Raw genomic sequence first — 26593 nt, forward strand, 5'->3', positions numbered from 1 at the left:
TCCCTGGTTTCAGTGCCAGCCCCTCTATTGAGCCCTCGTTCCCAGCTCCACTGTCAGCCCCAATAAGTAGTCTCTTCTCCTGCTTCATGAAGAAAGCTAGAGACACCTCACATGGACTCCCTCAACTTCCCTCCTCCTCTGCGGATTCATTTAGAATGCGGACTCATCCCTTTCCCCTTCCTGCCTCCTTGTGACAATAAAGGAAGTGTCTCCTCTTGTGCCCAAGAATATCCCTCTACCTGGCCTCAATGCCTAGTCAGGGCCATCTCTCTATGTTCCTTTCCTCTCACTCTCTCCTCACTTCTTCCCAGGAGTTGTCAAATAGGTTCACGTCTCTCCCTTAAGAACCTGGTATCAGGAGCTTCCTTAGCTTGGCCAAGAACCTCATCCAAACAGGGCAAGAAGCAGTGCCAGGGGTTGGATTTTATCCCCCTTCCATGTTCTTATGTTGAAGTCCTAGCTCCCCGTTTTCAGAACGTGACCTTATTTGGAAATAGGGTCACAGAAGATGTAATCAGTTAAAATGAAGTCATACTCTCTCTGGATCTCACTTTCCTCATTTGGGACACAGGAGTCTTCAGACTGTCATTTTTGGGGTGGGAGCAAATGGGGCAGATGGGAGAGGGAGGTTAGAAGGGAGGGTTCTGAGCTCCACAGTTCTCCTTTGACCACAGCAGCTCCATTTTAACTGGTTTACAGTTTGGAACTCTTGGTAACGTTTGGCTTAAAAAAAGCATTTCACTGTTTAAAAACTAAAATACAAAATTTAAATCTCCTGGCTTAGGTGATATCTTAGTCTCTTTCTAACCACAATTGACTATTGATTATAAGATTTTACAAGTGAAAGCATGTGGTTTTGATGAATATATTGCACAGATTTTTCTCAAAAAAGCCCAATTTAATAAAATTTTTTTTTCTGTGAAGGAGATGTGATAAGAGACTGACTACTGCAATTTAATTTTTAAGCCTTTTAAAGACGCTCGTATAAAACATTCACAAGTTAGAAAAGCAATTTTTCTTGGGGCACCATATGTTGGAATTTGGGGTTTAGAAATATGCTTACTGTCCACCTGGGCTCTGAGACTATGTGCAAGTACGGGACCTTCCAACGATGAGTTCTTGAGGACAATCACTGTGGCTGCTCCATCTTTGTTTCCGCAGGACCTAGCTCAGTGCCTGGTACACAGTAGGTGCTCAATAAGTCCTTACTGAAAGAGACTCCCTGAAGGTCTCTGAGAATTCTTGGTGATAGGAATGAAATAGAACTTCTTTCTAAGGGAAGAGGTGGGTAGGGTGGAATCCACAAACACAGATTAAGAGGGGGCAGTGCTCTTGAGTGAGGCATGGGTAAAATGGCACCGTTTCTGCTTGTGGGACAGTTATCTGTGGGATGGAATAAACACAGTGGAGGAACATAGCTCTATGGCCTCCTCAGAATAGTCTGTCTAGGTTCCTGGTTTCCTGGCAAATCATTTCATTTCCTACACAGGGACAAGTGGACCACTAAGCCTACATTTTTCTTATTTCTCCCTGGATGTTTCTCTAGTTGGTATCTGATCCTTATTTGTAAGAACCCCTAATGGGATCCTTGATGGGAAAGGATCTGGGTAGCTAGTAGGATAAACCGGGTTCTCCAACCTTCTCTGTCTCCCAGTCCTCCGTATGCAACTGGCAATGTTCAGGGCAGGAAGTGGTCTGGAAATCAGAAGACCTGGGTCCTAGTCCCAGGTGTGTGGCTTTGGGCAACTCAGCCATTTCTCGGTCCCAGTTTCATCTGTGGAAGATGAAGGGTCAGACAAAATGGTGTCCTCAATTCCATATCTCATATAGGTTATCACCTGAATATATAAGTGGTGGTACACCAGGAAAGGCATTATTAACCAAAAATAGTGTCTTTCTTTCTCTGTCTCTGTCTCTCAGTCTGTCTCTGACTCTGTTCCACTTCGCGGTGTCTTTGAGATAAGGCCTTGGAGGGGATGCCGAAGAGTGTACTTAATTAAAAGGCCCAGAAGCTAAGCATTTATCAGTTGTGCACATTAGGGATGTTACACTTTCACCACCTGGGGCTTGTCCTGAGGGAATGGAGCCTGACCTGGATCAGATTTATGGTCAAAGGTGTCAGAAAGACCCTCATCAGGGGCTGGGCAATACTCCCCCAGAGGAGGAGACTGGGAGAAGGCAGAGCAGAACAGGGGCTAAAGCCAGCTGGGTGCCCCTTATGGTTCCGCCTAAGGACAATTCTAGGTGTGGGACCACTGCACTCAGTTTGGCCACCAACGGCCCCTGGAATAGAGGCCTCTTGGAACTATACACTTACTAAGCTGTCTTCCTTGGGTATTGTATTTCCCTGGGCCGTGGAGCCTTGCTAAGATGTTGCTTGCCAGCTGATGGAGGCCCTCTACCACACTGGGATTCTCACAGTTTATTTTGGTAGGTAACTAAGACAGAAAGACAGTTAATTAAACCCTTCATAAAACAGTCCATCAGCCACCTGCTTGCAGAGCAAAAAGTCAGATTCTTTGCTGTGCTTTGGCAGAAGGATTGAGTCCTTCAGCCTCCTCTTGGGCCCCATTCGGGATTCTAACCAGGTTACCTATGAAACTTCTTTTTTGTTATGGTATATATTTTTTCCATTTGTGTAAAAGCCGTAAATAAATACCAGTGATCTCGTCAGGCCATGCCAAAGAAGAATCTGTAGGGGATTTAATACCCTAATGCATCGGACACACTTGAATTTGGCTAAACATTCAAATTGGGTGGTTTGGCTCAATTGAAGCAGTTTAAACGTTGTTGGGGTATAGCTTTTCAAGCGACCTCTTTCAGAGGTTGTTCTTTCAGAAGGGTCCCTGGAAGGGATTGGCTTTAAAGTGAGTTGGAAATTCTCAGGTATGTTTTAGAGGTCTACAACACAAGCCTTCCCTTTGTTTGAAATGGGTAAGACTCAGCAAAGAGAGTGAGATGAACAGGGTTGTCTATTCATCCAAGTTCACATCCAAACGTGCACCCTAGGGGCATAGCAACGAAGTCATCCATGCCTTAGGATTTTCTACAAACACCAAGATATTCCAAAAGACGGTGAGAACCCTGACCAAGAAAAAGGGCATGGCAATGATCATGAAATAAGCGAGGGTGGAAGTCAGACTTGTAAGTCCTTAAACCCTGATTCTTTGCCTGGTCTTTGCCAGCAAATTTTCAGGAATCTCTTAGCAGAAGAGAGGACATTGTTTGCTGCACCTTCCACTCCTGCAGAGTTCTTGGGTGCTGACTATTTATAGGGACTCTCAGCTGCCTTCATTCCCCATCTGGTATTAATTTTTATTTCTTCTTCTTTACCAGGCTCTGACTCATCTCCACCCAAACCTTCAGGTTTCCTGAAGGCGGGCTTCCCCAGATGTGGCGCCCCACCCAGGTAACGCAACTTGCCACAAAGAAAGAACGGTCTTTGTCCCCAGTCTCAGGGAACAGGACAGTGATTTAGTCAATCATCCAAGTCAGAAATGGAGAGATTTTGCTTAGCGCTTCGTTTATTCTCACCGCCTACATCTCATCGGTGGTGGGGTCTTGCCCTTTCGAGCTCCTTTCCCTCATCCGGCCCCATCTCAGTTGCCCCCGTCTTAACTCATTGTCTTGCCACTGGACCAGTGACATTTTCATCCCACTTTACCCTCAAGGCAATGGGGAAGACTTTGAAAGGTTCTGACTGGGAAGTAACTCGATCACATTTCTTTGTCGTAAAAATCTCACTGAATCTAGTGGATGAATTGGAAAGGTGGCTGGCATGGAAGGGTCGAGAAATCCGTAAAAAATTGTGCTAGAATCCGGATGAGAAATGAGGGGGTCTGGATTAAGCCCATGGCAGAAACAATGAAGACAAGAGCAAGTGGCTATTTAGCAAGTCGGGGGATAAAGTATAAGATCTGATTGGAACTAGAAAGTGAGAGACAGGAAGAGTTTGTAATAAATGTCTCGCAGATAGAAGTAGAAGAGATTGGGTGGATGATAGCATCGTTCTGAGAAAGACAAAATTAAGGATTAAATCAGTGAGAAAATGATGAGTTTTATGTGACGTGTTAGGTCCCAGTTTCACGTGGGAAATGTCATGTGAGGAGAAAATCAGTAACAAGTTTTAACTATATAGGTTCACTGATGTGCAATATTTTTTAAGATGTATTTATTTATTTGAAAGAAAAGGAAATCATGTGTGAATGGGGCAGAAGGAGAAGGAGAGAGAAAATCTCAAGCAGACTCCGTGCTGAGCACTGAGCCCGCCGAGGGGCTTGATCTCAGGACCCTGAGATCATGACCTGAGCCAGAATCAAGAGTTGGCTGCTTAACTGCCTGAATCACCCAGGCGCCCCCCGCCATGTGTGGATTTTTTTCAATAAATACAGTATAGTACTGCAGACCTTAGGACTTGCCCATCTCCATATATATATATGAGCCACTTCCTTATAATAAATCATATATGTATGATATATGATATGATGTGTGTATGTGTGTATGTGTGTATATATATATCTATATCTCCATGCTATTACTTCTGTTTCTATGGAGGACCCTGACCGATACAGCACAGAATGAAAGAAAAGAAAATTTTTAAAAATTGGAAGTAGGGAAGGAAGGGAGAAAGAAAGAAAAGTGTGGGATGAATGAATCCACAAGAGCCTACGTGCTCTGAAAACATAGGGAGAGGGCGGGTGACTGTCTGTCTGTAATATCTGATGGCATCGATGACTCATCAACATTATGTAACTAGAATTAGCCTTCAGACTTTGCTGTCTTGGAGGTTTTGTCTCATAAAAGCAGGACTTCCTAGCTTGGCTTGTTTTCTTGTTACCTAGGAGCCGTTGCTAGCATAAGGTCATACTTAGAAAATTGAGCCCTCAGTAAGATTACTCAGAGACTTGGCTGCTTTCTCTCTGGCCATTTTATCTTTAGGTCAAAAAAAGAAACAGCTCACTTTTCTTAAGTGACATTACACATTACTTTGAAATATGCCCTACAGGCCAGCCCTGAAATCTGGTTTTTTGTTTTGTTTTGTTTTGTTTTGTTTTTTGGGTACTCACAAAAGAGAAGTTTTGTTTTAAAAAAATGTCAAAAAAATTTTTGTTTGTTTCACTCTAAAGATCATCTTTGATAATCCAGTGTTTAGGAAACTGTTTGATGAATAGAAGTTGAGAAGAAAAAAAAAAAAAAGAAGTTGAGGCAGAGGTGAGAATTTGCCCAGCTTATATCCAGTTTATTTCTGACCCAGTGATGGGATAACCTCAGACCACTGAGGTGATTTAAATGAGAGACTTATTGGGCATGTAGAATTTATTTTGTTTTTGCTCTATTTTTCAAATCTTTTCTGTTATAATTAATATAATAATATAATATACAATACAATAATTATATAATATATAATATAATATGGTGATAAGCCATTTTATTTGTGGTTGTAGCAGAGGCCATTTGAAACATCTCCACAGCTCAGAAAGATGTCCATGGTTGTTGACCTCTCAGTGATAAGTTCCAGATTTCAGTTTGGACAATACAGTCATGCTTTATAAAGTTCACAGCTGCCTGGACCTGGAATGAGCACCTGACCCGAGTTTAGAGTCAAAGTTCTTCACACACACACACACCACACCCACCCACCCCCACACACACACTGAGTCACTCACACAACCCCACTCCACGTGTGAACTTGGAAGCGTGGCTGCATTCCTGCTTCTGGCACCGTGAGCGCTAGCCTCGTCCTTACAATGACCACCTCCCTTCCTCTCCCACTAACCCCTGCCACCCTACACCATGCTGGAGTTGACCTATATTTTAATCTTTGTAGCCAAAAAGTCCTCATTTATTCTGTTAAAATAAGATTAAAATATTCCCTCCTTGGGTTGTAGAATAAAAACTCAAGGGGCGCCTGGGTGGTTCAGTCGTTAAGCGTCTGCCTTCGGCTCAGGGCGTGATCCCAGGGTCCTGGGATCGAGCCCCATGTTGAGCTCCCTGCTCAGTGGGAGTCTGCTTCTCCCTCTCTCTTTCCCCATCCTCCCACTCATTCTCTCTCTCTCTCTCTCAAATAAATAAATACATTTAAAAAAAACCCTCAAGTTTAAGAATTTCAATGACAACAGCTGTGGACAGTGCAGTGGGGAGCACAGTGTTCTTATTAAGAACCACTCATACTCTCTCACCTCTTCCTTATCCCAGGAAAGCCTCAGCAGCTGGTGGCAACAGTGACTGCCACACCCCTTTGTTGGTGGAGTGTGGTTAGTGCCATACTTCTGACGGTCAATTTGTCCGAATCTGTCAGGGTTACTCGGGCCTGTATCTATTCCCAACGATGCCATTTGCAGGAATGTATGCTGCAGGTGCACTCGTACAAAAAAATGTATACAGATATCCTTGCACAGGTGCAAAGTATTAGGACAAGGGTACTCGGTAAAGCATTGTTGGTAAGAGCGAAATATCTGAAACAACCTAAATTTGCGTTAATGTAGAATTGGTTCAGTAAATTAAATGAACCTACACTATTAGGGTGTTATGATGTGAGAAAATGAATAAGGTGTTCGCGCATGGGAAGAGCTCTAAGGCATGATAATAAGCGAACAAAGCAAGGTGCAGACCAGTGGGTTTCACCGGTTAGCATTTGGGGGATGATGATATCTCTTCAAATTTACTCATGCGTGTATACATTGAAAAAAACTGTGGAAAGAGAAGGAATAAGTTAATGCCAGTGATTTTACTTGTGCGTATGGGTGTGTGCATGGCAGGGGTGCAGGGAAGCAGACAGCACAGATGGGAGATGGAAGTAAGAGGAACACTTTAACTGCATACTTCTTACGTGGTTTTAAAAAAATGCTATATTGTGTATTGTCAACTATACAAAAGATAGAGAGAGGAGGAAGAAGAGAAGGAGGAGAAGGAGGAGGAGGGAGAGAGGGAAGACAGTCAATGGCTATCTACAGAGACAAACCTTTATTTCATCAGACTCTTAGCTGGTTATTCTTACTTAGCAAAGAAAATATTTGGAACTGTTTTCCCTTGAGTAAAAAAAAAAAAAAAAAAAAACCCACCTCCCAAAAAAACCCCAAACAACAAAAAAACCCAACCCACTGATGCTTAGGGACATGGCCCGGCTGTGGCCATAGCATTGTGGTTTCGTGGCTTCCTCCCTCAACACTCCCCATTATCCCCCCAAGGTCAGGAATCACAGCAGACCTAGAATCTCCACCATCTCTGGCTACGTCCCCTTCAAACAATAGCCTTGGCATTGATGGATGAGAGGAACTTGAAACTCCATGAAACATTATAGGAGTGAGGCTGGAAATTCCTTCCCTGTGGATCAAGTCTACTATTCCTCCATATTCGGCCATGGACAACAGGCTTAAAATATCACTGTGTCTGACAGAGAGGGAGAGAGGGAGAGAACAGTGACTCGAAATGCACACTAAGGTATAGAAACCTTAAATTGCTATTTCCTTTAAAATAGATGTTCATAAAGGAGTGGGTTTCTCAGCCTCATTATCCATGATGGGGCCCGAAGAAAAGATTGTATGAGTTTATTTGGGACTGCCCCAGGTAGTGTTGGCAGATAAAATATAGGACATTGAGTTAGATTTGAATTTCAGATGAGCAATAAATAATTTATATACCAAAAATATATACTACACACTATCTCAGAATTATTCATTGGTTACCTGACATTCAACCTTAACTGGGTATCCTGTGTTTTTATTTCACTAAATCCTTCAAGCTGGGCCCCCGGGACTGGCCTGCAGGAATAGAAGCTCTGGCCTCCAAGGTTTAATGCACGGGGGGGAAGGTTCATTTGTCCTCATCGTCTCAAGGAAATGACAAGCAAACAACCCCCTCCTCTAAGAGCCAGTCAGATGCCCCTGACTCCAAGATCCAAGCATGGCACCCGCCTCAGACTTTTCTACCATGTCTGGTCCTAATAGATGGACATCACCCAGTCTAATACTGCTGCCCTGGGTCCCACAGATGAGACACCAGGGGATGTGTACTGCTCTGCCATCAGGACTTTGGCTTCACATTTCTAACAGAAAATATGGATTTGTGCTGCTCTTCCAAATTTTCCCATCTGGCCTGCCCGCTCTCATGGCTTACAACTACAGAGTGACCCTGTATTAAACTGAGTCAAGAAATCTTCCAAGAACGAGAGTGTGGTTCAGGGCAGCCCCTTCCAGGTGTCAGGGTAAGCCTGGAAGGTGGTGGTCACTCAACGAGCATGACCTTAGGACAAAGGGGAGAGGACCCTCACGACACTGCTTCACCTGTCTAGTGGGGTGGTTCTGATGAAGCACGTCGTCCCCCGAGCAGAGACCATCTTTCCAGTGATGAGATGGTGGGCTCAGGAGCTATGACCTCTGACACAGAAAGAGAGGGAGCCTCTCCTCAAAGGTAAGTCAGCTTTTAATCTGCCCTTCACAGATTCGGGGCACAGATCATGCTCATGAAATACTGCTCAGGTCCCTTCCCTGTCAAAGAGGAAATCCTCGCACATGGAAAGACCACTGCAATGTTGGCCCTCTGTTTACATGCAGTCTCCACGTGTAGCCAGCTCTGTTATTACAACACACGCAATGACCGATGACATAGTGACAGAAAACTCATTTCGCAGCACTCCACATCCCAAGGACAAGGGGTGTGTAAACTCCACCAATGGCAGGCCTGTCCTCTCTGAACCTTGCTCCTCCTGGATATGAGCTCTTGGTGAGTTGACAGTCTGTCTGTCTTCTGAATCATCCATAGGGTTGGCGGCACATTGTGAATAGGGTTTGGCTTTCTGGAAGAGCTGGGCTCATGGGAGAACACTTAAAGACAACAGCTGTGCCAGAATCAAGGCCGCTGTGGAGGAATTGACTCTCGCTCTTTCCTGAAGCTGCAGCTCACCAAAGAAAAGCCAAAGGCAGCAGCAGCACTGCTTTGAGCAGAGAAGAGCCACCACTGAAATAGTGACTCAGAGCTACCGACTTTTCCATGTCTGCTGTGGCGCATGGCTGGGTAGGTTGCATCACAGACACTGATTTTAAAGTACCATGAACCCAGTTGAGGTTTGTAGGGCAGACACACAATCACTTGCAAACCAATGCCAAGCACAATGAGCAGTGTTTTATGTTTCTCTGCAGGTTTTCTTTTGGGTCTCTCCAGGGAGCTGGGAGAAATTCAAGTCTGAAACTCTAACCTGCATCTGCCATTCTCCCCCTTACACTAGATCTGAACCTCAGGAGAGCTTCTGGGACATTTGCTGAATTCTAATGGGAACCTAACCCTCCAAATATTATCCTTCCTATGGTTTGCTAACATATTTCCTGGAAACACATCATACCGAGATGTCTTGTACCCTTTGTTTTCCCAGACTATTTGAAAACTAAAGTATGCAGACATTCAACTTTGGGGCTGATCCAGGTTTTTCATGATCTAGCCAGGTAGGCAAAGATTCCAGGGAAGGCCAAGGATTTAGACCACCTGCATTAGAATCACTGGAAACACCTGTTTAAAATCCTGATTCTTGGGGTGCCTGGGTGGCTCAGTCGTTCAGTGTCTGCCTTCGGCTCAGGGTGTGATCCCAGAGTCCTGGGATCGAGCCCCACATTGGGCTCCCTGCTCCGCCCCGAGCCTCCTTCTTCCTCTTCCACTTCCCCTGCTTGTGTTCCCTTCTCGCTGGCTGTCTCTCTCTCTGTCAAATAAATAAATAAATAAAATCTTTAAAATAAAATAGAATAAAATAAAATCCTGATTCTTGTGACCTGTTCTAGAGCTATCTACTGAGTTTGTATGGGGGAGGCCCGGGAACCTGCATTGTTCACAACCTCCCCCCCACCCCCATTCCAGGTGATTCCTGTGCACAGTAAAGTTAAAAGGCATTGGTAGAAGTGAAACGGTCTTAGATTAGCAGCCAAAAAACTGGAGATCAAATCCATTTACTAACGGGATGGTCTTGGGCAAGTTACTTATTAACTGCCAGCCTCATCTCCCCATCTGTAAAAATGGGCATGTTATTTTATAGGAGTTATATTTTTTCTCTTTGAGGATTAAATGAGATAAGGCGTATGACAAGGCTGGCAAATACTGAGCTCTCGCTAAATATTAGTATGCTGAACCCTAAGAGAGAGAAAAGGGATGGTGAGCTCGAGCAGTCTTTGTAGACCTTGAGACGGATATGTTTTGCAGCAATTTCCAGAGACTCATGTAACCCCTTTTGGATGGATGCAGAACAAGGAGACTTACTCACTAAGTGGTTTTATTAGCTGCTAAGGCCCTACTAACATACCCAAGAGTGGGGGATATGGTGCTATGGGGAAGATGAGCTGATACATAGACACTTTCAGAAAAGCAGCTGCAGGCTAGCATAAAGGTGGAACAGGTCAGCTAAGAGCATGTGGTGAAAGTAGTGACTTTACAGCTGTGTTCCTCAGCGGGGGCCACGTGCTCTAAATCGCTGACTCACCAAGGATAATTATGTCCCCCAGGGGACACTAGCCAGTGTCTGGAGACATTTTTGATTGTCACAACTGGGAGATACTACTTATATCCAGGGGGCAGAGGCCAGGGATGATGATAACCACCTTATGGTGCATAGGACAGTTTCTCACACAGAGAATGATCTGGCTCCAAATGTTAATAGTGCCCCAGTTTAGAAACTCTGCTCTAAGTTAACACAGAAGACTGAGTCATGGGTGACAGAAGGAGGCCTCCAGGCAGTTAAACAGCTCCCGAGTGGCAGCCTCTTGCTGCTGTCTTGCAAGGTCTTACGGATGTACAACGGGCTCAGTGTTGTGCAATCTGACCGGTCACCATTAACCCCCTTCCCCTGTCTCATGCTCAACAGAGCCAGTTTCTTGATCATTTCCACAATGAAATGATTGGGAAAAGCATTCTTAGAGCTTTGGAGACGGAGAAGGTGTTGCTCTCTACAGGAGAGGGCCGAGGCTGCCTCACTCCTGGCAGTTGTCTCGTTCCTTATCAGGAGGGTAGAGAAGTGAGAAGCCACTGGGAGGCCATGCTGTCCGACAGGGTTTGCCCCTATAAGGAGCCCGGTGCAGGCCCATGAGAAGTGCCTCCCCAGCTTAGAGGCACTCAGCATGCAGGGATGCGATCAAATCCAAATGGCCATTGGTCTATGCTAACCCTTTGCTAGTATCTCGCTCTCCTCTGTGATCCCTCGCTTCATTCCATGGACTTCTCCAGGTGCTTCCAGTTTAGTGTCTTGGTTAACCAGCTCTCTGGCTTTATTCCCTCCACTTGATCCCCTGTCTCTTTGTATCTCTTCTTTCCTGACATGGCTTGTGCTCTGGGGCTATAACCTCTGGGAACCGATCTCTTTGGTTGTCCTGCCCTCCTCCTGCACCAGCCTGGCTTCCTAGTTTCCTTTCTTCCTGCTCCACCCATGTCCCCTGGGGTCTCTTTAGCGTTTTATGCACACTGCCTTCCTGCTTGCAGGGTCGTCGTCATGGTATGAATGACAGCGCTCAGAAGGACCCCAGGCTGGGTTTTAAGGCTCTGCTGTCACCATCTTAAAATTCTTTTTTTATTTTTTATTTTTATTTTTTAAAGATTTTATTTATTTATGTGACAGAGAGACAGCCAGCGAGAGAGGGAACACAAGCAGGGGGAGTGGGAGAGGAAGAAGCAGGCTCCCAGCGGAGGAGCCTGATGTGGGACTCGATCCCGGAACTCCGGGATCACGCCCTGAGCCAAAGGCAGATGCTTAACGACTGCGCTACCCAGGCGCCCCTTAAAATTCTTTTTTTAAAAAAAGATTTTATTTATTTATTTGAGAGAGAGAGAGAGAGCACAAGCAGGCAGAGTGGCAGGCAGAGGGAGAGAGAGAAGCAAGCTCCCACTGAGCAGAGAGCCCCACACAGGGCTCCATCCCGGGACCCTGGGATCATGACCTGAGCCGAAGACAGATGCCTAAGCGACTGAGCCACCCAGACATCCCTGAAAATTCTTAATAGTTTCTTCTATGAACTTGTATTTTGTAAATGAATTCTGATGGGACAACAATATGCGTGTCTGCCATTTCTCACCATTCCATTCTTGTAGACCATTCGCCGTAAACCCAGGAGTCCAGTGGACCCACAATGTGTAGCAGTTCATGGAGATTCAAAGCAAATACAAAGTAAGTGGGTTTTGTTTCTGACTGGGTAACCTGGAGTTGGGGGGGGGGGGACACTGATGGCCTCCAGAGGCCATGCTTTCCTTCTGAACCAAAACTTGCTTCAAACACAGAAAGAAAGGCATGGCATGCTAAGAAACACCAATGCCCAAGAAAACCTTTGTCCTCTCTTACTTACGTTGCTTCTCTGCACTAGCCAACCACCAGCCCCTTTCCTTTCCATCCTTCCTTACTCATGTCTAAGCCAAAGGTAGAGACTGCTAGTACAATGTGCATGAGCAAGAAATGGCATAAGAGCAGCTGAGTTAATGTTGTGCTGCTTTTCCACTATTATGGTAAGAACAAAATATGCAAATTGTATAATTTTTGGTGATTAGCATATGAGTTAAATGCTCTTATATTTGCATTTAAAACCAGCAGCACACAATGTAGAGATGAAAGGTAAGATTCATGCTAATAATTTAAAATTTAAATTTTCCTTTACTTAGAGTGGCATGAAATAGCAAATTAAAAAAAAAAAAAACCAACAAGCCATGACAAGTGAAGAGAGAGACTGTGGATGAAAGGAAAAAAGCTTTTATTTTAGTACCTCTAATGGCACCTTTCTCTTGTGTTTTTGAAAAAAGGGTGCCTACATTTTCATTCTGCACCGATCTCTGCCTGTATGCTCCTGTTTCCAAGGCCAAAACCAGGGTCTCTTTGTCAGTGGACCATGCTCAGGCTGAAGGAATCCATCAGCCTGTGTGCACAGAGAGCCGGCGGTGCCTGAGAATGGATGTTCCCTGGGAGCCGCACTCAGCCAATGGGTGACAGGTTCACAGGTATAAACACTGCAGCTCCTGGGTTACCCTCCAGGACAGCTTTGGAAGGGGGCCTCCACTGACGCGAGGCTCCCCTGTGGGTTACCAAACTACCACTTTATAATTTTGTGTGGTGGCTCACCTTTGCCTGCTCCTGGCCTTCATGGTCCTACTGCCTTACCAGTTTTGCCTGGGGAGATTTCTGAAACAATCATTTTTATTCAACCCAAAGCAGCTTTGCTATGTCTCCTGCAACCTGGGACCTGGCCAGCTGAGACTTTTTTAAAAAAAGATTTTATTTATTTATTTGAGAGAGAGAGAGCATGAGCAGGGGGAGGGGCAGAGGGACAAACAGACTCCCTGCTGAGCACAGAGCCCAATGCGGGACTTCATCCCAAGACCTTGAGACCATGACCCGAGCCAAAGTCAGATACTCAACCGACTGAGCCACCCAGGTGCCCCAGCTGAGACATTTGAGTATGCTGTGGACAAGCTCACCTGTCCTTCCCAGTCCTATGAGTATCCTGCCAAGGCCATGGTTTTCGTGAGGTGTCAATGGTAGCCTGTAATTGGGTTGTGAGGTAGGAAACCCAACTACAGACATGCCCAAAGGAGTCTTCTATATATGCTGGTTTCTGAGGTTTATACTGAAACTTTTGATACAAAAATCATTCTGTGCTGTTCAGAGGGAATTTGGAAAGCACTTTGGAGAACTGGTCTATCATAGGCCACTCCCACCGGGCAATGTTCTGGGCAGGTCTGGGCTGAGACCTGGATGAGAGAAGACTGGGTAGCTCAGACCTCAGGGAGGTGTGCTCTTTTGACTGACCAAAGCTCTTCATGCCACATGTCCCCAGCTCTTCTCACTTTGGGAGAGAAGAGAATAGAACTTACAAACAACAGGCTTCATTTTACCTTTTAAAATTATTTATAATCTATTCTGTGAAAATTAGGCTGGAACCAAAACAAAAGTTTATACAATGGGAAGAAGTCTCTTCAACAAGTGGTGTTGGGAAAAGTGGACAGCAACATGCAAAAGATTGAAACTGGACCACTTCCTTATGCCATCCCCAAAAATAAACTCGAAATGGATTAAAGACCTAAATGTGAGATTTGCAACCATAAAATTCCTGGAAGAAAATATAGGCATTAATTTCTTTGACATCAGCCATAGAAACATTTTTCTAGATCTGTCTCCTCTGACAAGGGAGACAAAAGCAAAAACAAACTATTGGGACTACATCAAAGTAAAAAGCTTCTGCACAGTGAAAGAAACCATCCACAAAACAAAAAGGTAACCTACAGAATGAGAAAAGATATTTGCAAATGGTAGCTCTTATAAGGGATTATTATCCAAAATATATAAAGAACTTCTACAACTCAGTACCCCCAAAACCAATAATCTGATCAAAAACAGGCAGAGGACAGGAATAGACATTTCTCCAAAGAAGACGTACAGATGGCCAATAGACATGTGAAAAGATGCTCAACATTGTTCATCATCAGGGAAATGCAAATCAAATCACAGTGAGATATCACTTCACACCTGCCAGAATGGCTAAAATTGACAACACAAGAAACAACAGGTGTCGGTGAGGATGTGAAGAAAAAGGAACCCTCGTGCAAGGTTGGTGGGAATGCAAACTGGTGCAGTCACTGTGGAAAACAGTATGGAGGTTCCTCAAAAAATGAAAAATAGAATTACCATATCATCCAGTAATTCCACTCTTTGATATTCACCCAAGAAAATGAAAACACTAATTCGTTGATAGAGGAATGGATAAAGAAGATGTGGTATATCTACAATGGAATATTATTCAGCCATAAAAATGAAATCTTGCTGTTTGCAAAGACATGGATGGAGCTAGAGAGTATTATGCTAAGTGAAATAAGCCAGTCAGAGAACGACAAACACTTTATGATTTTACTCATATGTGGAATTTAAGAAATGAAACAAATAAAAAAGAGACAAGAAACAGACTCTTAAATACAGAGAACACTGATGTTGCCAGAGGAGAGGTGGGTGAGGGGATCGGGAAAATAGATACAGGGGAGTAAGAGTGCACCTGTCATGATGAGCCCTGAGAAATGTATACAACTATTGAATCTCTATATTTTACACCTGAAACTAATATCCCACTGTATGTTAATTATGCTTTTTAAAAAAGTTATCATCTTTTTCTACTCATCTAGGTTCATGGTTACTTGAGCAATCTTGAAATGCCTTTTCACCTTCTCTGCCTGGAGAATTTTATCCATGCTTCAAAATTCAACACAAATGTTAATAGTCTCTCTTCCTATGCCACATAATGTCCCAACGTAAGTATTTTTGTGTGTATTTACCACCCAGCACCCTTAGATTATAAAGACCTTGAGTCAGAATCTTTATTTCATTAATTTTTGAAGCCCCCCCACCTTGTGCAACACTTGGCACACGATTGATTTCAAAAGTGTTTGATTAGATAACCATCATGGCTCTTGTGAGCTCCACGCTATGCTAACTACCTGACATGCGGTATTGTCTGCCTTCTTCACACCAACACAATTAGTGGGTATTGCTATCCTCTTTTTACAATTGGGGAAACTGAGGCCTAGGGAGCTTACATCACTTGACTGAGCTCACACAGCCTCCCTAGGAATAGAGTGGAGTCAGACCCAGCCTTGCTAGTACCGGAGCTGGCGCTGTTCACACGGAGTGAATGAGGTAGGGGAGTGGGTATTTCCAAGGCTGTCAGGAAGCGTACTCATTAGAAAGACTTGTCTGTACAACAGCCTCTTAATTGAACAGTTCAGCCAAGTTCCTTACATGAAAAGAAGCCATTTTTACCTCCCAACTCTGTATGGGACCGTTTTCATTTTAACGAGCTTCTCCCAAGTCCCCTGAGCTTTGTTGTCAGACGGTCTTGTTGCACGAGTATTTAGCTCCTGCATAAGAGAAAAGCAATATAGAAACCAAGCACAGCTGCAGGCCCGGGCTGCTATTAGCTCCTGGGTACAGCTTGCTGCAGGACTCCACCGAAATCGCATCGTGTTTCCAGCACAGAAGAAATGCTTGAGAGTGGTACTGATATACCAGTTAAAGACCCTGGTATTTTTCGGCCCTTTGGGGCAGACAAGCAAAAGGGATTTATTTTGTTATGAGAAGCACTTTCTCGATTCTACTTAACTTTTGTTATTCACAAGGGTATCTCCCAAGTATTGCCAAAGAATAGGAACACCATGTTTGAGTTATCTGAACATGCTGGACGTGCATAGCCTGATGGGTGATGTTTTACAGTGCATTTCTTTCCAATCCAGAGTGGATTCATTAAAAAAAAAATCACAAAAATTCACCAGCTTCCCTGCCCCGCCCCCCTCCAGCCTTTGTCGCTGAGAATGTAGGAGCACATAGGTAGCTGTCTATGGCTTGATCAAGACTGCTGGCTTGCCAGGGGCCTGGTTGATCCATTGCTGGGGTATCTTGCTTCCTTGTCCACTCAGGAACCAAGGGTCCCCGAGTTTAGGCAGTCTGGACTTGAGGATGACTAGGTTGCAAGAACACAAGAAATGGAATCAGATAAGAGGAAAGGTTTATGAGAAGCACAAAAAAAAGAGACAAAGAGGGAGGGTTGTGTAGGGGGGAAAGGAATGAATTGAAGGGTAGGAGACTTGAGTTTTTGGCAGGGTGACCATCTCATTTATTATCTGCACTGGAACTTTTTTGAGAGTGAGAGGGATTACTATGGGTAAGTGTACTGGGACAACAGGCACAGATGGAGACTATCCCGGTGTGGCGTGGCCACCACCGTCTGGGCCACTAACTAGCTGTCTAACCTGCAGCAAGTCACTTAGTATCTCCGGGCCTCAAGTTCTTGCAACAAGCTCTGTGGTGGCCGAGCTGCCCATTAACCGGTGCTGGGCAGTGAGTGTGTTAGGAGGTTGTGTGGTTGGTTGTGACAGTGACCGAAGGCAGGCAGCACTAACATTTTGTGCCCAGAATCTGGGGATGCTAAAGGTCCTGCTATGAGCCGTGAGATCACTCCCATGATGAAGAGTCGTCCCATCCAAAGTGTTAAAACTTCCCCACTAAGAAACACTGACCAAAAGAATGGGCTTCGAGTTCTTACATATAAAGAATTATTAGACCCCGTAAGAGGGCTCCAGTCACACCAGACAACTTTCTACGGTGCCAGACCATTGGGAAGAATTTCCCGCGGAGCAGGTTAATTTTGATAGCCCCTGGATAAAAGCCAAGAGCAGAAGTCACCTTAGAAGACATGGTGCAACTCATCCTTACCCCAAGATAAAATATACAAAGTACTTTATGGGGTAGTTTTTCTTTTCTCTCAATGTCGACAGAATTGTTGAATAATTAATTGTCTTCATTTATTTGTGAGATGATTGACATTGTCCCTCAAAACAGAAAAACAGCTTGAGCTAAATCTAAACTGCAAGTGTGTCGCCGACATGGCGGTCCCTTGTCTCTGCTTTGCCTTCTATGGTAAACCTGGGCTTCTCCTGAGTTGGGTTCCATTAATTTCAGTGAGAAGTGTGTAGCAGATAAACTTTTCACCAGTCTTCCTGTGGAACGGTAGATTCAGCTTTACCGTGAGTTAGTGGCCCCAGGGGGAGCAGGCCAAGGGCTCCCTCCCCTGAAGATGCCTCTTAAAAGGAAAGAGGTCATTGACAACACCCAAAGGAGGCTGTGGCCATAAATATTTCAGAATTCGGCTTCCTTAGTATCTTAAATAATGAAAAACATTTGCTTGTTTAAGACTTTTAATTCCACCAATCTTCAGATTCTACCTCTAGCGTCTTGCTTCAGAATTCCGTGGTGAGGTACAAGCGTGACGTCATGGTCAGGAGCAATGCACACCACTGAAAGCCTTGCCTGGGTCGGAAAGAAGTGCTACGGTCTCAAGAGGGCCCTAAGACAAATACATACAGGCGGCCTCGTGCATGTCAGAGACCTGTGCAAGGGCAAACATCTTTATGACTTTGGTCCTGGGAAGAGAGACCCAGCCTGGGATTAGAATTTACAGCGGACAAGCTGCTGATGAGGCAGTAATGGCCATTTAGTGCATGAATGGCCACTTTGGGAACAGGGGGCTTAGCACTCCAGGCTGAAAATCTCAGAGTGAAGCCAGGGGCAACCCCATTCACCTTTGCTGGACTAAGTTAACTCACCCACAGTCTGTCCCTTGGGTCTTTTCTCTGCCTTCCTTTGGATTTATAGCCCTCCCTGCAGTTCTTCAGGGCTTTGACACACATGACAATTTAGCATCAAGGGAATTCCCAAGACCACGGGAAGAATATCTTTCTTGGCTATAAACGTCACTCTGACATTCTTCCCATCTATAATGTTTCAAGACCACTTGGAATGTGCATGGCCTGCCCTCTACAGAGTCCCTACCCTGTAAGAGCTCACAACTTCCTGAGCCTGTCTTGCTCACCAGAGTGCTTACAGATGTCTCCCCCACCCCAAAGCATCAGCCAACTTTAGTGCAGTCATTCTCAACTGGGAGCAGTTTTGTCCCCTAGGGGACATTTGGCAATGTCTCGAGACATTTTTGATGGGCACAAGGGGGAGAGGGGTGTTACTAGCATGTAGGGGATAGAGGCCAGAGGGATAGAGGCCATCTAAACACCCTACAATGCAAGGGATTGCCCCCCCCCCAACAAACAAGGATCTAGTCTACAATGTCAGTAGCATCAAGGTTGAGAAATCCTGCATTAGGGCAGGAGTAGACCACCTCTGCATAGTCCAGGAAAGTAATTGTCTAAATTTGCACTATCCATTGGAAATTTGGGATAAAGGAAATATTTAATATCTGTGCTGTCCAATATGGTAGTCACAAGACACATGTGCTTATTTAGCACTTGAAATGTGGCCAGTAGGACTAAGGAATTAAATTTTAAATTTTATTTAATTTTAATTAATTAAACTGTAATCATCCCATAGAGTTAATGATTACCATCCTAGGCAGTGCAGGTCCATAAATGGAAGCTCAGAAGCACTGAGATAGCCTGTCCTAGCCAGTTATCTACTCTACTGGTTTGTAATTAAAATTCCACAGTTAGACAACTCCTTCTTTAGCTAAGACTTTGACCCATATTGATATGACATTACCCCGGAAGGGAGATGACCTTTCACTTGTAAAAAAAGACCTGATGCTGATTTAATATGATTAATGCATCTGGAAGAAGGTCTGACAGGAACCCAGAGTGCTGAGGGCTCTGACCTGAAAGAAGGACACCATGAGACTGAGCAGCAGACTTGCGGGAGGTATCTAGAGTAACCTGGAGGATGTGACGTCATGGGCTAGAGGTAGCAATAGCAACGTTTGCTTATTTTAATCGTCTAAATTCTGTTGTGAACAGAAGCCAAATACTCACAGTTCCCATTCAGACACATGTGTGGAAACCAGGGCAGCAGAAAAGACAAAGTATATGACAAAGAGAGCCTGTTTCCTGTTCCTCCATGTGACTTTAGTGCTTCGGCCAAGTCTCCAAGCGCTGAAATATTATGGTGACCCCTCCCATATGGAAGCCCAAATAAAAGCAATATTAAACCACAGGACACAAAATGTTTTTCCCCCCTTTGATCTGATTATAAAATTCAGGATAAATCCATCAAAGCTACTTGTCCTGATTTCTGTGGGTGCCCCAAGCAAGTAAGTGCCTCCTTGTTAATCTGGCACTGTTTCAGGGGTTGAGTTTTAGGGCCTATTTTTTATATAACCCGTTGAATAGCTAGCTTTTTGTACAGATTTACATAGATGGGATATTGTACACTCACAGTAAACATTTCTAGAGAAGTCACCAACCTCACTTGGTAAGTTAGATCTATCTATTTCTAGAGATAAGGGAAAAATAATAACTGGACCAAACCAACTTTCTCTTCCTAAATGTTAGATAGGGCTCAAACTGGAGCTCCTGGTGACATCAGCTTTGGTGATTCCCATGGCAAACAGTGGAGAACCAATTGAAAGAATAAGTCCAATGAGAAATAAACTGAGGGCCTCAGAGGGGAGAGGGGTGGGGGAATGGGATAGACTGGTGATGGGTAGTAAGGAGGGCATGTATTGCATGGTGCACTGGGTGTTATACGCAACTAATGAATCATCGAACTTTATCGGAAACCGGGGATGTACTGTATGGTGACTAACATAATATAATAAAAAATCATTAAAAAAAAAAAGAATAAATCCACCTGCAGTGTAAGAGGGTTCCCCTTTCTCCACATCCTTGCCAACACTTGTTGTTTCCTGTTTTGTTAATTTTTCCCATTCTAGATGGTGTAAGGTGGTATCTCAGTGTCGTTTTGATTTGAATTTCCCTGATGGCTAATGATGCTGAACATTTTTCATGCGTCTGTTAGCTATTCGTATGTCTTCTTTGGAGAAGTGTCTGTTCATGTCTTCTGCCCATTTTTTTGACTTGATTATTTGTTTTTTGGGTGTTGAGTTTGAGAAGTTTTTTATAGATCTTGGATACCAGCCCTTTATCTATAGTGTCATTTGCAAATATCTTCTCCCATTCCGTGGGCTGCCTCTTTCTTTTGTTGACTGTTTCCTTTGCTGTGCAGAAGCTTTTTATCTTGATGAAGTCCCAAAAGTTCATTTTGATGGGAATGCAAGTTACTACAGCTACTTTGGAAAACAGTGTGGAGGGTCCTCGAAAAGTTAAAAATAGAGTTACCCTATGACCCAGCAACTGCACTACTGGGTATTTACCCCAAAGATACAGATGTAGTGAAAAGAAGGGCCACATGCACCCAAATGTTCATAGCAGCAATGTCCACAATAGCCAAACTGTGGAAGGAGCTGAGACACCCTTCAACAGATGAATGCGTAAAGAAGTTGTGGTTCATATATACAATGGAATATTACTCAGCCATCAGAAAGGATGAACACCCACTATTTGCATCAACATGGATGGAACTGAAGGGGATTATGCTAAGTGAAATAAGTCAAGCAGAGAACAATAATTATCATATGGTTTCACTTATATGCGGAACATAAGGAATAGCATGGAGAACATTAGGAGAAGGAAGGGAAAAATGAAGAGGGGAGATCAGAAGGGGAGACGAACCATGAGAGATTATGGACTCCAGGAAACATACTGAGGGTTTCAGAGGGGAGAGGGGTGGGGGAACGGGTTAGCCTGGTGATGGGTATTAAGGAGGGCACGTATTGCATGGAGCACTGGCTGTTATACACAAACAATGAATCATGGAACACTACATCAAAAACTAATGATGTACTGTATGGTGACTAACATAACATAAAAAAAAAAATTCCAAAAAAAAAAAAAAAAGAAAAAGTAAGTCCACCAAAATTGTATCAGAGATGTGAGAATTTTGGTATAAGAAGAACTAAAAAATAAAACCAAGAACTCTTCTGCTCAGAAAGACAGAAGCTGAGAGAGTTGCTTGACCCAGAGAATAGATAGTTGTGAGCATTCTTGTTCTCAAATCCCTAGTTGGTCTGAACACAGCAGAGGTGAGAGGGGTGTGGAGGGGAAAGGTAAGTAAATTTAAGACAGTGAAAGGAAGTTTTTTTGTGTTAGTTCATTCAGTTTATTATAACAAAAATACCTGGGGCACCTGGGTGGCTCAGTCAGTTAAGTGCCTGCCTTCAGGTCGGGTCATGATCCCGGGGTCCTGGGATAGAGCCCCCTGTCAAGCTCCCTGCTCAGGGGGGAGTCTGCATCTCCCTTTTCCCCTCCCCCTGTTCATGTTCTCTCTCTCTCTCTCTCTCAAATAAATAAATAAAATATTTTTTAAAAAATAACAAAAATATCATAGACTGGGTGTTTGCAAACAACTGAAAAATTATTTTTCACACTTCTGGAGCTTGGAAAGTCCAAGATTAGGGTACTGACAGGCACGGCAGATTTGGTGTCTGGTGAGAACCTTTTTTTGATTCATAGATGTCTTCTTGCTATGTCCTCACATGGAGGAAGGGCTCTCCTTTATAAGGGCACTAATCTCATTTGTGAGGACTTCATCCCATGACTTAACAACATTCCAAAGCCTCCACCACCAAATACCACCACACTGGGGATTAGGTTTCAATATATGAATTGGGTGGAGGGGAGGGGATGCAAACAGTCAGTCTTCAGCTTTCTGCCCCTGAATTCGTATCCTCTTGCATACGAAATGCCTTCATTTTGTGACAATAGCCCTGAAGTCTTGACTTATTCCAGCAGCGAGTCAGAAGTCTAAAGTCCAAAGTATTATCTAACTATCATCTAAATCAGATATGGGTGAGACTCAAAATGTACTTCATCCTGAGCCAAATTCCTCTCCAGCTGTGAATCTGTGAAATCAGGCAAGTCGTGTGCCTGCAAATAGAGTGGTAGGGCAGACATAGGACAGACATTGCCATTCCTATGGAGAAAGAGGAAAGAAAAAAATAGTGTCAGGTCCCAGGCAAGCCCAAAACCTAAAAGGGCAAACAACATTGAACCTTAAGCCCCAAAGATAATACTCTTTGGCTCAGTGCTCTGCTTTTCAGCCCACTAGGGTAGCAATGGCATGCCATGGCTCAGTGGAATGGCAACGCGTCAGTGGCTCTTGGCTGGACTCCATGTCTGCCCCTGCCGTAGTTCTCTGCCAAGCCCTGTTCCACCACGGTTCTCTTCCAGGTGACCCTGTCCATGCCATGTTCCACTGGACACAGCCCAAGCAGGGGGCTCTCTGTGGGGACCCTGCCACTGAAGTACTGGGTGGGGGCTTCCTGCCTCACCTGGACCAGAGAGGTGCACCCCCCCCCCCGCCACTTTGAAATCCCTCTGCCCTCCAGGCCTGCAGTGGGAGTGGGATCCCTGTTGACCTCTGACTTGCCTTCAGGGTCATCCTTTCATTATCTTGGAGAACAGCACGTGGCTTTCGTTGAGATGGGTGATCCATGCTAACCTCCTCAAACCGTGGCTCAGCCACTCTTCCAGCATCCTCATTTTTTACAAGAGAGATAGGCTGAGTGTCTTCTAAATCTTTAAGTCCTGTTTTCTTTTTGCTTAACAATCTCGTCTTAACAGTTTTTTTTTCTCTTCTTGAATTTTACTGTAAGTAATTGGGAAAAGCCAAGCTGTGCCTTCCACATTTTACTTAGAAATAGCTTCTGTTGGGTCGCCTGGGTGGCTCAGTCGGTTAAGTGTCTGCCTTTGGCTCAGTCATGTTCCTGGAGTCCTGGGATTGAGCCCCACGTGGGGTTCCTTGCTCAGCAGAGAGCCTGCTTCTCCCTCTCCCTCTGCTGCTCTCCCTGCTTGTGCTGTCTCTCTGTGTGTCAAATAAATAAATAAAACCTTAAAAAAAAAAAAAGAAAGAAAGAAATAGCTTCCGCTAATACTGAATTTCATCACTCCCTCGTACGACTTTCCACAACGCTAGAATGTGAACACAATTCACCAAAGTCCTTCGCCAGCTTGTAACAGGGGTGGTCTTTCTTCCAGTTTCCAATAACATATTCCTCATTTCCATCTGAGACCTCATTAGAATGGCCTTTACCGACCACGTTTCTGCTGACATTCTGCCCAGGGTTGCTGACGTATCCTCTAAGAAGATCGAGGCCTTCTCTGCAATTCTCTTTTCTTTCTGAGCCCTGGCCAGAGTCACCCCTAATGGCCCATTCATGACGCTATTTGCTTTCCCTAGCATGCACCCCCAAGCTCCTCTCCTCTCTGCCCGTCCCCTGCCTCCAATGCTTCCACGTATTTAGGTATTTGCTCCAGCAGCACCCCACTTCTCAGTGTTAATTTCTTAGTCCATTGGGGTAGCTATAACAAAAATGCTGTATTTCTCACAGTCCTGGAGGCTGGGAAGTCCAAGATCAAGGCAGATTTGGTGTCTGGTGAGAGCCCTCTTCGTGGTTCACAGACATCCTCCCACGGTGTCCTTACAGGCTGTAAAGGGTAAGGGAGCGCTCTGGGATCTTTATAGGAGCACAAATTCCATTCATGAGGGCTCCACCTACATGACCCAATCACCTTTAAAGGTCCACCTCCTAATACCATCACATTGGGGGCTAGCCTTCATCATATGAATGGAGGGGGACACAGACATTGATTATTTGGCAATTACTTAATATAGTATAGTAGTGGCGGTAGTGGGGGTGGTGGTGATTTAAGAGCTTTTCATCCCAGTGCCAAAGGTGGCAGAAACAAAGAGCCCCAAAATGTTTAAATATAGAATGCCAGTTCCATAATGAATCCTTGGTTAAAGAAGACTAGAGTGTTTAAAGCTAATTTCTTGAGATAAGCATACAGAGGGGCTTCATCTCTTTCCCATCATGACCCCTGCGCCATTCTCCAAAATGGAACACTGGACCAATCCTGCCACAAGTCTTTGGGTTTATCTCCTATGGCCATGCTTGCTAAACCTCATGACTGAGTTTGCAATTAAACCATATTTGACACAAGCAGCTTTTATGTGTTAGTGCTGGAACAGCCCGAGAAACACAACACCTCCCTGGGTAGAAGTGGGAGCTTTTCTGAGGCAGCAGCAAGCCCAGACATATGGGGCAGGGGGCTGCCGTCCAAATGCTCTAATAGCTGTTTTTAAACTGATCCCCTCTAAGTCTTTAGAGTGTAATGGCTGATTATTGGGTCAACAAACATGAAAAGCTTTGTCATTGGCCTACGTTTGGACCAGAAGCAACATGTCTTTCATGAGCATTTAGGATGAAAGATAGAAGATGAAACAAGAAAATGTTGGTAACAGTGAGCAGCACATGAGGGTCTTTTTAATGTGTGTTCGCCCTAAGAGAAAAAGCAGAGCAAAACGATCTATGCAGTGTCCTTGATCTTTGTTCATCCCAGGCTTGTAAGCCCTCAGTTACCCTTGTGTTTCCATCACCAGACCCGTGGGGGTGGTATTTCCAATCAGACTTCCAGCTGTTAGCTAAGTGAGACGATGACATTGGTTCAAGCAATACTTCACTGAGTACGAAGTTGACCATATCATCCCCCCTTCTTAAAACCCTTACAATTCATCAGTGGTCTCTACAACCTCCAGGATGGGGAGAGGGTCTCCCTGTCCACACGTACACCTCTCACCTTTGCTCCCGTCACACTGAGGTTTTTCTGATTCTCCAAATACTCCATGTTCTCTTATAACCTCACGCCCTCACACATGCTATTCCCTCAGAAACGTATGCACCTTCTCTGTGAAACCAATCTCGACAACTTTGAATTAGATTTTCTTGGGCACTCATTGGAGCACGCGCCATGTCCTATTGAAATTACCCCGCAACTTCACTGTGAGATCCTGAAGGCCAGGGGCTGGTTTTACGATGCAGTCATCCTTGCTCTCTCAATGCGGAGCCCGGTGCCACAAGGGTAGCCGGTCAATAGATGGAATGGGTGAGTTTCAGTACGTTGTAAATGATAGAGACCTTTTCAACATAGGTGCATCCTATCCTGTATTTTCTCTTTGGTAGAATAAATACTATTAAAGCAGTTAATAGTTCCCTCATATTAGCTCCAGATACTTAAATATATAGTGTAACCCATCTCTTCCTTTAAGACAACTGAAAAGAGAAAGTAAGAACAGAAACAATTTATACAATTTAGGCAAAGAAGGAAGGAAGGAAGGAAAGAAGGAAGGAAGGGGAAAGGAAGGAAAGGGAAGGAGAAGGGGAAGGGAAGGGAGGGAAGGAAGGGAGGGAAAGGGAGGGAAGAAATAAAGGGAGAAAGAAGGGAGGGAGGGTTTTCCTTCTAAAAGTTCACCTCAAATGCAAGAGAAGAGATTACTTATATTTTGTTCTGAGGCTTGGTCCGTGAACAAGAAAGAAAGGAAGAAAGAAAGAACGAACGAAAGTGACAGAATACATTATGTTCCATCCATGAGATTAGAAGAGGGATGTCTTTCACCTCCCAATCCTTCAAAAGACACAACTAGAAACCTTTTCTAAAGCTGCTCAGGAGAGTAGGAGTTGCATTAGATAATGGAAAGCAAACTGCACCTAACATGAAGTGCCTGATTAATTAGTCTATTTCCCAACACCTCCCTTTTCATTCTTCAGGAATGACTAAGCTTTATTATTCACCTCCATCGGACTTACGGTATCTCACCTGTATAGACACCTGCCCTGGAAGGAACTGCTCCTCCTCCCCCTCCTCTTGCGGCAGAAAGCCCAAGGGAGTGCTAGGACAAACAAACGCTCCCAGGATGTGGGGAAGACATCAGGTGAGTGACAGGTGCAGAGGCAGGGCGGGGCCACGCTGCCTGGAGAGCTTTTCCCTGCTGGCGGCGAAGGCTGCCTCTACTTGCTTCTCCCTGAACTTGCTCATCAAGGGCTGCTGGGATTTGGGCGGCCACAGCTGTGTTTAGCAGTACATTTGCTTTATCTCTCACATCCTTTGAGGATCTCATTGTGGGCCATTTTATCCACTTTAATGAATGTTCCGGCGGTTTCTGAACATGGGGCTGTGTCTGCATGCCCTGAACAGTGATTACGTTCACCGTCGAGATTGAATGGAATATATAGTCACAGACCTTTCGCCCTGTCTTTTTCGGATGACATACCCTTCATTTCAGGCCATAACAGGCAGATGGCCAAGGAGAGAAAGGCTTTAGCTCAAAATTTGGGATTGCCCAGTTTTCCTCCTTCCTCTCACGCTCCATCAGCTAATCAGTCACCTCCAGTTGCTGTTTAGAATTCTCTAACAGTTTTTGAAT

General features: G+C 44.5%; 1 protein-coding gene across 2 annotated transcripts in view; it reads right to left on the minus strand.

The window, feature by feature from the left end:
- The window catches only part of NEDD9 (neural precursor cell expressed, developmentally down-regulated 9), a 182160-nt gene that overhangs the window by 117296 nt on the left and 38271 nt on the right, over nucleotides 1–26593 (minus strand). The gene's annotated exons all lie outside the window — the stretch shown is intronic.

Source organism: Ursus americanus, chromosome 32 (genome assembly GCF_024610735.1).
Source record: "Ursus americanus isolate L20-20 chromosome 32, mUrsAme1.1.p, whole genome shotgun sequence".
NCBI classification, from domain to species: Eukaryota; Metazoa; Chordata; class Mammalia; order Carnivora; family Ursidae; genus Ursus; species Ursus americanus.